Source organism: Gambusia affinis, linkage group LG11 (assembly GCF_019740435.1).
Source record: "Gambusia affinis linkage group LG11, SWU_Gaff_1.0, whole genome shotgun sequence".
Classification (NCBI taxonomy): Eukaryota; Metazoa; Chordata; class Actinopteri; order Cyprinodontiformes; family Poeciliidae; genus Gambusia; species Gambusia affinis.
Genome location: NC_057878.1, coordinates 19,443,442 through 19,459,892, shown reverse-complemented (window position 1 = coordinate 19,459,892; position 16,451 = coordinate 19,443,442). Strand labels below are relative to the sequence as shown.

The 16,451-nt window shown below is 35.5% G+C and overlaps 1 protein-coding gene across 2 annotated transcripts in view; it reads left to right on the top strand.

The window, feature by feature from the left end:
* Positions 1–13,891: 13,891 nt before the first annotated feature.
* The window catches only part of htr1fa (5-hydroxytryptamine (serotonin) receptor 1Fa), a 28,734-nt gene continuing 26,174 nt past the window's right edge, over positions 13,892–16,451 (top strand). Inside the window, exon 1 of one of the 2 annotated variants that reach the window (XM_044130814.1) lies at positions 13,892–14,080. The gene's annotated coding sequence lies outside the window, so the exon portion shown is untranslated. The remainder of the gene's footprint in view (positions 14,081–16,451) is intronic. The other variant, XM_044130816.1, reaches the window with a different exon arrangement.

Sequence of the window (16,451 nt, the reverse complement as noted above, 5' to 3'; positions counted from 1 at the left end):
TTTGAATCAGCTGTTCTGGTACAGAGGCACACCTAAAACATGCAGGGGGGCCCCGAGGACTGGAATTGGGAAACACTGGCATAGAAGACAAACATTGGTGTAATGACGTATCTAAGGTGGAGTATCAAAGACAGAAGGAGCTTCTTAAAGAGGCAGAATTCTCAAATTCCAGGCGCATAAAAATTTTTTAGAGCAAAATCAATTAACTGTCTTACCTTCAGTTGTTCTAAACAATGCTCTACATATCAAACATGACATAAAAGAAATTTGACTTTGCAATTTAACACTTTGAAATTGGGCCTCTGTCTCTTTAAGAAACTCCTGCTCCTTCCAGTACTCCATCTGGAAGGAGCAGGAGTTTCCAGGTGGAGTACCTGTTCCTCTTAACAATGTTCCTCTTTATTGTTTTTACCAGTATTTGCACTGAGAAGTAGCTTGTACAAGGAGCTCATTAGACCTGCAGTTCCAACAGGTGTTTGCTAATTGTTGCAGCAGCTTGATTGAGGGAGCCAAGGGGTGCTCTGTGATGCAGAAGCTCGACTTGGAGACTCAGGTTGAAGGAGGTTCATGAAAAAGGCAGCACTCAGCAAACGGAATGGTAGTCATTCTGTTTCTCCAAACAGAATGACTACCAGGGGAGATTAAAGAATTTTTTCAGCATGCATGAAAGAATCAAAGTAAATGTATCATTACATATCCTTGCCACACCTGCATGAATTTTTGTAAAATGAAACTTTCATGATTTTTCAAAATAACTACAGCAACTGTATATGGTAACAGTTTTAGAGATCCTCATTTTGTTAGGAATATATGTGGAACAAAAAAAAAACAAAAAAAACACATCTGCAACAACATAAAATAACAACACAAATGCTGGAAACTTTCCAACTGGTTCAACAAGGTTTTCACATAATGTTATTCAGAACTTGAGTCATTCTCCCTCTGCTCTCAGCTTGTACTTATGTTGAGCAAAACACAATTATTTTACTAGGTTAGAAAAGATCTCTCTTAAGCTATGCTGGCAATGAAGTGCAGCTACTGCACCTCATCTTGCCTGATCAGATGAATTGAGGCAAAACAAGTGAAAATGCACTTATTATAAACTATTGAAGAAGAGTAAGTAACAAGAGGTTCCTACCATGTAATGAATAAGGATTAACAAAAAATCCATGGGTTAGTGATAAGACATGCTTTGTTTATGGTTTTAACATGGTTTCTACTTGCTCGGAAAAGGCTTTTTTTTTCATGCATCAGGCAAAACAATGATATTTTCAAATGAGCAAGGCAAACAAATTATCTGCTCACCGGGGATTTACATTCAGCTTCGATATTGGAAAGCATACGAGTTAAATGAAAGTGGACATTAGAAATATTTTTTTTCTGGATGTTTTTTCTGTGAACAGTCACTGTTTATAAATCAGTAAGGAAACAACAAGCATGAGAACACAATAAGCTGAGGCCCTCAAGACCTGTATGGGATGATACCATTTCATGCAATTTGTAAACAAAGTAGATCATGTGTAAAATGGGACTGTCAAATGTAGGAAGATCAAATCTACTTTGGTGTTTCTTCAAAGAAGTGTTTGTCTTATCAGTTCTTTAGAAACCAAATTGGCTAATAAAGAAAATCACCTTTCGGGCCAAAAATAATGTAATAAATCCTTTGATTTTTCTAACAGCAGCAATCAGTTTTGCTGCATGGTGCTCAGCCATCACATTACAACAGTAGAAAGCACATCTTCGGTTTATCTTTAAGAACTCATGGTACCAATCAAATGTTTACACTCACTTAACATGGGCATGAATACTGTTAGGTTTGAGCTCTCTGATTAACTGAACCACTCCTTTTTTCAGTCTGGGATGAATACACCTTTAGCTAGTTATCAAACCCAGAACTGGGTTAACTAGACTGAAATTAGGATCCGAATATGTAGTCCCTTAAAAACACATTTTCCACTTACAATATTTATTTACTTTTAATTCTTTGTCACACCAATTTAAGACCATCAAGCAAATGATGATTTTATCAAGATGATTTTATTTGAAAGTATAATTTCTTACCTTGTTAAATTATGAGGTAACGTGATTGAAGGTTATCTCCTAGCTATTATTTTTCTAGGTATGTGTCCCTGTATAAATAGGGACACATACCTAGAAAATGTATGCAAACCATTTTTTTCTACCTTGTATTTACAGCCAAGAGGTTGAAATGTCTGTCTTTACCATATATAGAAAACACTGTTATAAGATGAGAAAACATACTTTATGAGCACAGCCTGAGTGGTTGTTGTTCTTTTTGTGAACAACATTCACAAAATCATTGCTTTTCGCTGCTTGTTTGAACTATGCCAAAGCATGCTGCTATACTCTGTGAGAACACTAAAGAACAATGTGACTATAGACAAAAATAGACTGGTTCAAATTCTGTAGTAAGTAAGAATCCAAAATGAATCAATAAAACAGTTATATGAAATTCATGCCATGACATGGTCTGACCGGAAGCTTTACTTTTCCAGTAAAGGGTGCATTAATGTGCATTACGGTAGACAAAATACACATACATACTTTATGTAAAAGATTATTCCACTCATTCAAGATGCAGCTTTAGATCATTAATTGTTTAGATATAGTAGAGAATAGTAAGTAAATTCTTCCCAGCAATGGTTGCTGGTAAAAGCCTTAGAATATGTTTCAGGAAGCAAATTATTCTGACTTTCAAACAAAGCCTTGTGGTCTACTTTACTTCTTGGGAATAGAGTTTTGATCTAAGCAAACATTTCATAGATTAAATTTGCAGAGTTGCTCCAAATTGGGTTAAAGAGAGGAAGGAAGAAAGAGTAAAGAAGGAAAGAAAATACCAAACACACAGTGAGCCAGACCTAATCAAAGCTTTGCCTCTAAATTGTGATGGCAGAGCAAATTTAGTAAAAAGGAAAAAAAGAAGATTCCCTTTCCCTAATTCAATGACAAGCTCCAGTGAACAGTTTCATCATTTTGCTGGTGGTACAGTACATTACAAGGACAACTACAATTTTTGGCAAGGATCTCGACCCAAAGGACATGGAGGTGTTTTGTGGAATCCACGTCTCTCAGAGTAAATCAAAAATTTTGATCATTAGAGCTCTTATTTCCTCTCTCTGTGACTCTGCCTATATGGATGAGACTCTAATGGCAGCCCTCATTGCTGTTCATCAGAAAGAGCTGCTAATATCTGCCACACAGTTTCTGTTGCAACTTCAGTTGCTGCTGAGATGTGAGTGGCTGCTATTCAAAGAGTGATTCATCTCCTCTCAACTGAACAAGACACCTATTTGTGGGTGAGTAGGCTTGTGCACATATGTGTCCATTTCTGAGATTTTTATATATGTATATATATATGTATTATAGGTAATGTTCACCAGCAACCTCTGTTACATCGTCGTGAACCCACCCTCCGATGGCACTTTCTTTTCCTGACTTTGGATCATTCAGGTGAACCCAACAGGACCACTGATGCTGCTGAAGTCTGTCCTTTAATGTGTCGACCGGTTTGGACCTACAAAAGGTCTAACAGACAAGAGCTTTCAGTTGCCTGATACTTGTGTCAATTTTTAGACAGCCAAAGCCATTTTTTTCTTTTATCATATGATGTTCTTACTCTTGACTTTAAAAAATAAAAAAAATTCTCTACGAATGCAAAAATGAACAGTAAAGCTCTGAAACTGCTTTTCATCAAAGGACTCCTACATGTAAGCGAAAAGCAGACTAATGAGGGCAGACGCTTACATGGGTTTCTGCAGCCACATAAGGCAGAGTAACACGCGTTTGGATAAAACCTCCCACACAGTCACTAGTAGTTAGCAGAAAATGCCAGCAGTTATTAAAAAAAAAAACATGTTTTGATGGTGTGGCTTTGAGGAAGCTGTATGTTTCAACTGCATATTTCAGATGCTTTTAAGTCTCCTTGATGAATTTAGGGCAATTGAAACTTTTCAATTTATAATAAATTTTTATTAGGATCTTTATTTGTCAACTTTGTTGACATACAACATGCAAGAAAAGCATAATAGTTTTGTTGTATGTCAAGCAGTCATTAAACAAAATGTCTGCCACAAAAGGTGGTTTATAAATGACATTTAGGTCTGTGTGTTGAAGAGTTCTTAAGCATTAAAGTGAAAAATCTCATTTCAGCTCATGTTGTAAAAGTGTTGAAGTCTTATAGCATTCCTTTTATTTTCTTAACATTTGAAATCACAGTTTCCTGTTTTAGTCCAGTTAAAATTAAGAAACATATTCACATTTACTTAAATGCCAGAAAAACTTCACAAATGCTTTCAACACCTCTATTTCTGGCTGATGTAATTCATCATTTCAAACTTCTACTTTTTAAATTACCAGATAACAGATACATCAGTTAGAAGAATGGTTATGATTTACTGCCGGGTCCCAAGTTGGATTAAGTTTTTTCAATTCTGACTTGATTTGTTTTGCTGTTGAATTATGCAGCTTCTGGGATATTTTGTCTGTGTGTTCAAAATAAAACTGCTGCAAGCTTTCATTTATTTGAGTTTATTTTTTGCTATACTGATAAATTAAATTGCTAAGGTAATACTATGAAAGATTACCAAGCATAACCATTTATTTCTTCTTTAAACAGTCATCCTCCTATACACCACTTGGCAAACATCTCTCTATACAGACATCTATGTTTTCCACACAGAATTCACCTCCGGTATTAGCCTACTCTCTGAAGGTGCCAGAGCTCATGAAAAATTGCGCACTCAAATGCGTAACGTGTCTAACTCATGCATTGCCACAAAGAGGAAAAAACTTAGTGGAAAATCATGTGTATAATTGCCTTTGTTCTGCCCTCTCAGATCCCCACATTTATCAAGCTACTGTTCTATTATTCTGTTAAGGTCAGCTTAACATTTTAGTCTGAAAAAATCTCTGAGTCATGATATTGTTGTTGTAAAAGCATTGTCTCGATATTTAGAAAGGAGATTTGGTTTCAGTACAAATGATCATTAAATTTCAAAGGCAATTGATAAAAAAAAGAGATAAGTAAAAATTACCATATCTGGGAACCACCTAACCATCAGGAAATAATAGTAAAATAATATTAACTCTGTTATTGCTTATAAGTACCTACCTGATAAGTCCATTTTCTGTTCACCCTTGTCCCTTAGTAGCTATCTTCAGCTACGTGTATATATATATATATATATATATATATATATATATATATATATATATATATATATATATATATATATATATATATATATATATATATATATATATATATATATATATATCTTCCTCCTGTAACCAAAAGTGAATTAATGCAGTTCTTTCTTAAGAGTTTTTATATCAGCCTCTTTGTTCCTGATAAGCATCATTCAATGCTGCAATCCAAGGGAGTTTCAGCTAATGTGTACTTTCTCAGAGTAAATATGCTTGTGAAGTAGTAATAATAAAAGACGATTTCACTTATTGTGTAGATATAAGGCTTCAGAGTCTGGAGAATAAAGACTGGAGCACTTTTTCCTCATGAATTCCAGTTGCTTTTGTTTTGGTTTATGTTATTTTGTCAGGTCACAGAATTAGCCACGAAGGTTTATTGAACAGAAATTGTGAGATTGTTTTAACAACTTTCTTATTCACTGTAATTATGACTTTTTCATCAGTTTTTTGGGAGATAATTAGAATGTCAAAAGATTCTAACATTCTTCTGCTCAGGTAATTGAATTGAGTGAGAGATTGTTTTCTGAAATTTTCATTTGTAATACTGTACTTTGCGCAAAACATGCTTACAAAAGCATCCAAGGAAACAAGTTTAAACCAATCAAAATTCTGTCACTACTAACCTGCATTGCAATAATCAATTTATAGTAAGCACTGTTTATCTCAATTTTTTTTCAGGTTTTTCACTAGAACTGTGGAATGGAGGTATTTTAATTGTCAGCCTTGAGGGTTATTTTATTCTCTCTGGTTTTTGTTTAGCAAAAAGCAATTTTCTAGAGAAGATTATATTCTAGTATTTGAGTGTTTTCCGCTGATTACGTAACAGAACTTGGGTTCATCTTGTGCAGTTTCAGGAAACAGAAATTCCCAAAAAAACAGACTTGCAAAGCTGACACGTATTACCGCAATTTTTCTTTTGTGCACACAGCTTTGTCTTACACAGGATGAATATACATATATAGGGTGACACAGCTTTGCTAAAGATTGACATTTACATCACAATAGAAAGATATATTTCCTTCAAAATCATTTCTCAGAAACATATTCTGCAGAACTGTGCTGAACCGAAAAACATAAGGTTATATTAAATGTAGCAATCTCATAATCTGTTGCTGTTTGATTTATAATGTTTCCTTCACTGACTTTGTAAATGATTTTCATTGTGCGAAGGTACATAGTAAAAGTAAATTACCCTGCTTCCTGGGGGGTACATTCATAGTAATGAGTAAAGGCATCACATCCTAGCTAAACTACCTGGTTTCTGCTTCATAAAAAACTAGACCAAAATAAAGGATTGTTTGGGTCATGTTGCATTTCTTCCACCTTTAATGTGAACTAACATCTGAAAACCTCTGCTGCAAAGAAGCTAAAATATTTTAGAGGCAAATATAGAAAATATGCAACAAGAATAATGTGGTTGTGTAAGTGTCCACTAATCATCTGCTGAGGCACATTTGCATTTAATTACAGCACTCATTCATATAGGAGTCTATCAGCCCGGCATATCTTGAATTTGCACTATTTGCCCAAACCTATTAGCCAAATGCTCCCGATCTCTCCTCACAGCACTTGTCTAATTATCAGTTTTGGAGGAACGTTGTGTTCTTGGTTACTATTGCAATTGAAACATGTATTTTCTCCTATTTTTTTGTATTGAATATTATTCTGACTGATGATGACAACAACACTTTAAGTGTTTTCCTTTGATTTCCTGTAGAGAACTTTGTATTACTCTATGAATGAATGGTGCAATGCAGGTATGGATCTGCCTTATTTCAAAGTACAGCTTGTCCATATAATGCACACTCTAAGTTACCTATTTTTTTGTGTGTGTGAGTGTCTGAGTAGCAGCATTTTAGACTAGCTGTTGTATCTTTCCCATGCTGGTCTTCAAACTTGTATTGTTACTAATGTGGATGAAATTTGTTCCGCTAATGAACTTGGATTGATGGCTCATTTCAGGAAGGTGACACACTGATGTGAATTCCCAGTGGAATCTTTCTCAAAGCATCCCACCAACCTCTCTTATTTAACTTCACATACTATTCATTGTTTTCCTCATAAAAAAATATATATATATATAATTATGTTGCATGTTATCTACTCTCTACCACAGCTTCTACTTGCTATTCACACCAAACAAGGATGGAAATTGATAGGTAACAATTATGTTCCATCCGTCTGTCTCCCTTAAGTGACTAATAACTGATGGTGGAGAAAATTACTCTCATGTTATACAAGGTTGATCCAAGGTTGTTTCACACCATCTACCTTCCGTTTAGTTCCCACGCTGAGGACTGAACATTTGGTTCCTTTTATTTGTGTTGCTCTTGATATGCAATTGTGTAGGTGGCGGAAAAGCTGGCTTGTTTGGAAAATAATAGATTACAGTTCGGTAAAAAAAAAAAACAAATAAAATTATTTTTTAAAAGCCATTTATCAAGTTCTCCTTTAGCCTTGGACCTTTAATTTACAATTCTTGAAGACGGAGAAGAGAATTAAAAGTCATGAAAAGCCCACAGTGTGTGTCAAAAAATGTGGAGGACAGGAAAATGATTATGCCAAGGGGATATTTGTTTCTCAGGTTCCTTTTAATCAACAGATAGGTGGAACATGACGTGAGGTGCACACACACACAGACACACACAGATAACTCAAACAAGCCCTAATCACCACTAGAGCTGTGCGGTGCCACATGGGAGACAGCAATCTATGCCGGGGTTTTATCACAACTTACAGTTCATTTTTACTGATCTGATATTATATCTACCCTCCCTTCGACTTTTGCTCACAAATATTTGAAGAGAGCTCTGACTCGTTTCTTTCAGGCTTTCTCACAGGTGTGAAATATGTAAGTCTGAAACATGACATTAATTATTTGTAGCTGCAGCATCAATAAAAGGAACATTTTTAGTCTGGTCTCAGCTCTGGACTTGTATTTTTTTTTTTCCTATCTAACTTTCCAATTAATGGTTTCCCACCTTTTCACTTTTTGGTGGAAAAAAATGTAGACATATTCTTGAAAAAAATCTGTTCCAATGAAAGATTTTCTATCTCAATTCGAATTATAGTTATTTTACATGTTTCTAATTATTAGTGTTTTGATGCATTTTTAGTATTCATATCCTGAATTTTTTTTCCCCAGTTTGTCATGTTGCAAACCAACAAACTTCATGTGATAGACTAGCACAATATACATAACTGTGAAGCACAGGATAAATGTTTTTTTTTTTTAGCTTGTTAGAAATAAAAATCTGATATGTGTGGCCAAAACTTGTACTGATCTCCTCTAAGTCAATATTTCTTTAGACCCACTTTTCATTACGATTACATCTCCAAGTTTTTAGCTTGCACATTTGAAAACTGAAATCATTGTCAATTTCTAACTCTGGTATTTGAAACATAAATATGTTCAATCTGAAAGCATGTCCTGAAACATGCAATGACTTCATGAACTTTTCCATACATATGGTTGTTACTGCAAGAGCCCTCATCTCAGCACATGCTTGTGATCCTCTGTGTTTGATCCCCTGTCCAGCCGTGTTTGATCAATTCGAACAAGTGAATCTAACAATTTTAAAGAATATAACTGAACATATAAAGTCATAAAGTTCTCCTCATGATCCTGCTCCTGCTCACATTTTTAAAGAGGCTTTCCCAAACATAGGGCAATTTATTTTCGCTGTTGTAAACAGCAGTTTGCTGTCAGGTATTGTCCCTGTAAGTTTTAATCATGCTGTGGGGCAGCCACTACTTTAAGAAACTTGGTCTTCACTCAACTGCTTCAGCAATTTTTTAAAATATAAACTCACTTATATTTCTAAAGTTTTAGAGAAAGTTGCTATTTCTCTGCTCAAGTCCCTTTTAGATGAATACAATAATATGGAGGTTTCTCAGTCAAGTTTAATGAGTTTTTAATGACATTGTCCTTTTCTCTTACTGAGAGGAACAGGATAATCAAGTGAGGTGACAAATAGACAAGAAATCCATGTTGGTGAGTTTAAAATGGAATAAAAAGACCTGCATGACTGAGAGAGAGAGCCAACGCAGCTGCAGAAGAGTCAGTGATGTCTGCAGAGGGATGTTCACTGGTAACAAGCTGTCTCATGGTGGTTAGACTGAGAGCACAAACATTTCTTCTTATATATTTTTTTCACATTAGCATGCACATTCAAGCTGATCTCCAAACACCCAGCAATAACAGCCTCTTAGAAACAAGGGTAAGGAAGACAGTAGAGTACACTCCACCCAGCATGGATGCTAATCCCAATGGTTTCATATGAATGGTGCTTATATCACCCCAGTGGCAGGTTGTCATACTATAGTATATCTTCAATCTCACTTTGCATATGAATACAGCTTCCCTGTTGGACCTGAAGAGGTTCTGATAGTTGACTACACTTGAAGCATTGCATATGAAAAGATACAGCTGCCACCTACAAAGGTTATCCAATGGCTTTGCGGGTGGGTGGATGTGTCAGAGTGTAAGAGGATACAGGAGAATTTTGTGGACCAGTGTGAGTCCTTTGCAGCCAAACACCAAAAACCAAAGGGCTGATGGAGGTCTTCAGAAACTCCTAATGTGCTTCTGTCTAACAATCAAGTATGTCTGGAAAATAAAAAAATTGGGAAGTCCTTGAGCCAAGGCTTATTTTTTTCTCTCCTGCAGATGACCAAGTAATATAAAGTTTGTGGCACATTTATGTTTTTTTTCAGTTTTACTGGATGAATCACCTACTACTGCTGCCTCAATGCTAAAGTTTAACATGGCAAGGCCTTGCCATATATGTTAAATACGAGACTTAAACTCATTCAGAACCAAAAGCAGGAGCCAAACAATAGGTATCAACTGAGAGACAGCTGTTTACAAAGTGTGTTTTCATTGTCCACAAGACACAACCTTTTTTCTTGAAAGCACTATGAGCCACAATATATAAGGCTAAATCCTGAAGACACTAAAAATTGACTTCTGAGGCCCCAAATCAAAATGTTTTCTTGTATAGACAATTTCACTAATACTCTAGAGTCTCATATTGAGATAACTCAATATGAGAGTTAATAGTTGCCAGCCTCATTTTGTTCAGCTACTACCACATGCAACTTGATGCATTTACTGGTCTTAAAGCTTTTACTTAAAGCCTATAATCTTGTAGTCTGTCAAATTGATTTAATCATTCCACATACAGACTGCAGTCTTAAATCCAAAAATCTCAGTGTTCCATGTAGTATTTCTTTGTTTCTTTTTGCCATTTATTCTTGCCCTTTGTGAGGAATTGTGCCATAACTTGACACTCCTGTAGCATTGCAAAAACATGGATTATTAAATTATGTTATGGGGATCCAAATCATGCAGTCTTTGCTAAATGCATCACTGTGTTTCTGTCATTTTTTGGAAGTACCAGAAATAGCAAATTTTCAAAGTACCACCACCTTCAAGGATTTTTTATAAGACCTGGATATTTATAATGTGATATAACACGTTTTAATTTGTATTAAACAAATACTTTTGATTATCAAAAGCGGCGTCTCAAGATGTAAGTGCATACCGTATTTCTAAGCCACAGGTAATTGATAGGTGGTACATCTGAAGGCAAGCTGAGTGTAAAGTTTGAATTTTTGAACATTTTTGCTAATTACGGTAATATGGTGAAAGTTTCACATTACTGCTCAAATACCCCATAAATATTTGGTAAAGATGAGAGTTTAAACCAACAATACTTGACACAAAAGGGATTTATAAGATAATGATCCCAGACATGGATCAGAAGTAATATTTAGAATGGAAATCATGATATTAAATTCGGCCTCTGGAATGGCCTTGGCTTTAACGCTATTAAACATTGTGACCCTAACTGAGCCCTAATAATAAAAATGGTAAGCTTACTGTCTACAAAAAGTGAATAGTTTTTCTGCAACTTGCTAATGGACATATCAATGCAGTGTGTAAATTTTTCAGCCTGTATGTATAATTTTGAACATATGAAGATTTAGAAACCAAACTCAACTCTGCAATAAATTTAAATGTATACTTCTATTTTTGGATTCTAAAGTCAATGCATTTGTTGTTAAAACTCTTCAAATGCATCGCTCAAGGTTCAAAACTAACCAAAACCAATGACATCCCTGCCGATGGTGATTTTATATAAACTTTCCACCAGACCCATCTGCTGCCAGGAAATTCAGTGATACAGTTGCTGTATAACCCAATATTTCTTTTCAGTCACATCTTAAACATTGTTTTCCACCTTGCAAATATTGTTCTGTGAGTCATTTGAAAGTGTTGCCTCATCCGCAGCAAACCTTATGCTGGAAACAAACACCTATAACTCCTCTAGCTCCTCTAACTTGGATTTGTGGGCTGCAGTTGTGATGCTTCTTTAACATTGCACCCAAACAAGTGACCACACTACAGATAAAAAGGCTGGCTTGTTATGCACTTTAATTCCATTTTTAGACTCATGTTATTCTAATCAAAACAAGTGAAATAAAGTTTCAGCCCACATCTGCCCACACATCACAACAAACTGTCTGAATTACTGTATATCTTCATAGCATAACTATAACTCATCTACATCCAGTAGTCAATTGGGTGGAATTTTGACATCTATCAGTGACTTTATGTAGGAAACACAGGGAGAACAAATTTACATAACATCCAGCTTAATAAATAGCAATGTTGCAGCGCTCAGAGGGAGGTGAGTTGAGAAAATGATAGAAAATGTAGCACAACACCTCCGAATCACACACTAGCTCATTGTCTAATCAGTGTTTTCCAGTTTCCTAATTAGGACTTGAATTCAAGCCCTTAATGTAGCCCTCATTGCTTTTTCTTAAAGGCTTTTCTGTTGCCAAACACCTAAGTATAACACTAAAATAGATATTATGCTTTCTTTCTAAAATAAGTAAAGGGTTTTTTTCTGTGATATGCTGTGAACTTATAAACGTAACCAAAGTGGACATCCTGCTGCCATAAATTCACACATCATCTTATTTTCATTAATAGATCTCTTATGTTCGCAGCTCAAATGGTAGTGTGAAACTTCACACAGTTAAGATCAGTCTGTGACTAACCAGTCACAATTTGGTTTAATAAGAAATGTTTCTGTTGTAGTGTTTGACCACACAAGAAGACTTTTGGGTGAGCTAGGAAGATATTCTGGGCAACTAATGGAGACACTGAGTCTGAACAAATGGATTCCAGTGCAGGAGGAGATGGGCAATACTGAAGAAGAGCAAAGGTGGTGCATTTAATCACAGTTTTATAAAATTATTAAGTTGGAAAAAACCCAGGTATGGTGCTGTATATGTGTCGTCCTGTGCCCTATAAAACCAATTCTATCCGGAGAACAGCAGGGAATCCTTTATGATTTGACTATGATTTCCTCAGGACTCGGTTTACTGTTCAACTAAAGTTCTGCCAGCAGAACTTTTGGTCCTGAAGCATCACCAACACTTTGAAAACTACAACGTATGTAAAATACACCACAATGTCTGATGAAATAAAATTAAGAAGGGCAGGGCAGGATCTATCAGTAGTATGATTCCACCATGGATGGTTACCAACCTTGGGACATTTGCAGTGAGTCTTTTTGTCTGCTCCGACTGCCCGTTTCCTTTCTGTTCACTTTTTTTATATATATAAAGGCCACTAGAGCTCCAGAATGTGTTCTTGGGAAAATGTTTGAGAAGAGCAAAATTTGTAGATGTGCAAAGCTAATTGAGGTCTATATTCAAAGGACTTCCAATTGTAACTGCAACAAAAATTAGTTCTACATAGAATTGACTCAAAGGGACTGAATCCAGATGCATTTAACACTTTCTGCATTTTAATTTGTAAACACAGAAAGCATTCTATTTACATTTCATTAAGTTTTGTTATAGCCTTGAAAAATTTTAAAAACTGCAATTATTAATATTGTATGAGGGAAAATATACACACAGTTATGTGTGCATGTTTAAAAGCTATCAATATAGGATGCTTAGTACTTATTTGTATTTCAGTTTTGGTTTCTGGAGTCCAGACAATTTTACTTCAAAAATTTACATATAATCCAAATATTTTAAGGGAAAGGCATGCAGTTTTTTCCGATGTTGACATAATTTAGAAAAGCTTGTTCTTACTTATGGTGAAAGTACTGAACTGTTATTTGCTATTTTTATTTTAAGGTTTCTAAAAGGTTAGATCTTGTTTTACTCAGGAAAAGCCTTACTTCTGTGGTCAACATTAGAATTATAAACATCAAGGACTACACATTTTGTTTAGCACAGTTATGGTTGATTTATGTTATATGAAAATAAAACAAAAATAATCCACTGGTAAACCTGATTGTGTGAGAATGCTATAGTGCTCTTGGAGGCCACCTGTTGGATTGGGGTCTTTTAAGCAACTACTTAGTACATTTATGCCTTGGGCCGGCCATGCGTTGCATAGAATATACACTACAGACACGGAGCAAAATTAGGTAGGGGTATTTATATATCTGACATTAAATCTGTCATTTTTTTATTTATAAATTAAGTTATAATACATATTATTATTATTATTATTATTATTATTATTATTATTATTATTATTATTATTATTATTATTATTATTATTATTATTATTATTATTATTATACTTTGTTGCTGTTGCTAATATATTGTCTTCACACCTCCTATCCACTGACGCACCTCTCTCCGCTGTCTGTGGCCAAGAGGCTCGCTCTCGCCTGAGCGCGCTCCTCTGTCGGCTCACTAACTGGGTGTCGGCGTGAACGTCGGGAAGCTGTGAATGAACATTAATGTGGAATCTAATGTGCTTTTCGCGCTGGATGGTTTTCCTCGGCCATTTCATTTCTGCTTCGGAAGTCGGGTAAGTTAATTTCTGGCAAGTTCTGCGCACAATGGGACACAGGCTGGTGCGTATTTTGATTAATTAAGGAAGCGAATTTAAGAAGTACTTTCTGGACATAGACATGTTTAATAATATAGGTGTGTATTTGGCTCAACTGATATAGATGCTCTATTTCTATTTTTCTACTCACATTCATGCACTAAATTTTCACACAATAATATGTTCTAAACATTTTCTTTATAAACCATAAGTCGTGTCTCCCATGCAGTTTAATAAAGTATAATCTTGGCGAATTTCAAAGACCTCTGGTTCACATACCCTTACATTTGTGCCAACATATATTTTATTTTAGTTTTTCCAATTTTTTCCTCTCAGATCAAAAATATTGATTGCAGCACACAACATAATTGAAGGCTGGCTTTAATTATGCAAGAGACTAAATAAATAAACATACCTTTTGCAGGTATGAAGTCCACTGATTGACTCCCTCAGATTTAATTAAAATGAAAAGGTCTTTCTTGTTCTGAGGGTTTGATTGGAAGAGAAAGGTTGTAAAGAATGTGTTGTTGTATGGACCCAATATCTGCTCATAATAAGACTCCCACCTGATGGAGACTTTTATAGCACCACATCCTTCAAATACTTTCTGGAATTCATGAGGGAATCCATTTAGCTGCAGTGTTTGGGTTCTTTGAGAAACAGAAGGTTCACTTTCTTTTCAGGAGCAACCCCTAAGAGATCAGCTCCACATGCTGCATTAACTTTGGCATGTAGGAGAGTGCGTGTGATAGAATAGGTAGAGGTTTGCATGTGATGGAATTGTATGTACTGCAGTGTTTGTGAAGGATTCATTTGCTGCCGGAATTGGACAGTGCATGGAGATCGCAGAGAAATTAAAGGGCTGAGAGGCTTGAAAGCTTTGTTGCATAATTGCGAGGACCTGTGTGCTTAGCATTGTGGAAGTGCATCCCACCCAGTCACAAAAACAGAAATTTGATGTTGGAGATTTTTTTTTAACAATGAAGGAAAAACAAAAAAACTCAATTTTAGTTTCTTTCAAATGTGTCTGATACAATGTAAATGTGAAACAATGTAAAACAATTGCATCTGGGAGCTACTGCACTTTTTAGTAAGAAAATTACTGTGATAGAACAAGTTGTACAAATAAAATAAAAAAATGCTATAAAATGTTATTTTATGGCTGCATAGATGCCAGTGCCATGCAGAAGTTAAAATACCCCCAAACCTTTTCATACCTTGTTGCATTATAACAAAAAATGTCAGTGTTATGTGGAACACCAGCACAAAGTAGAGTACAATTTGGAAGTGGACAGAAAATGTAGTTGGTTGACCAAGTTGATGACAAATTCTGAAAAGTGTGGCATGAATTTCTGTTCATCCCTCCTGTGTCAACACCTATCAGCCATTCTGTCAATTTCACCTGCAAATCTTTAGTGGTACGTCACTAACAGCTTTTCACATCTAGAGACAGAAATTTGTTCTTGCAAAATGGCTAAAGCTCAATCTGATTTGATGGAAAGCATCTCTGAACAGATTTTTAACTGTATTTAGGTCTGAATCTTTGTGGGACTGGTCTAACACATTTTCCCAGCTGTATTTGAACTATTTCAATGCAGATTTGGCTGTATCACAACTTCTGCCACAGCTTCAAGACTTTTGCAGCTCTTTCTCTAGATTTGCTTTGTATTTAAGTCTCTCCCATCAACTCTGCCCAGTGTTTCTGTCCCCGGAAAATAAAAGAAAAAAATTCATCTGTAATTAAGCTGCCACCATGTTCAAAGTTGCTGTGTTCGAATTTATATATGGAATTGGTAAGTTAGGCTTTTTAAAAGATCGGTAAGAAAACTGTAATCGATGCACCCCTAGACTGTAGATATACCATACTTTTGGACTGAACAGTTCTGTGTGAGAGGTTCAAAACTCTACTTGAAACACCTGTCAAACAGGTGTGTCAATTTGTCTTTATGAGACTGTTTCTTCACTAACATTTTCTCACAAATCTCTAAGGCCTTCACAGAAAAGCTGTACTTAGCCCAGAATTCAATTAAAAACAGCTAACCTCTGAAGACAAGGTTAGCTGTTTTATTCAGGAGATTTTAAAAGAAGATGTCAAAAATATTTCCATGCTACACTTAATTGTAAGAAGCTATGTTACCATAGTACTTTAAGGACCCTCTTGCTTGATCATTTTAAATATTGCAGGTTGTTGAACTCTATGTGGCAATAAAAATACATTCACTACAGATTTTTAATTACACTGAAGTAGTTATGTTAGAAACAAAAATAATAGACACCAATGATGAGAAGCAGAGTCAAACCAAGGACAAAGTCCTGGCTGAGGCCTCATTGCAGCAAACAATCAGTGCAG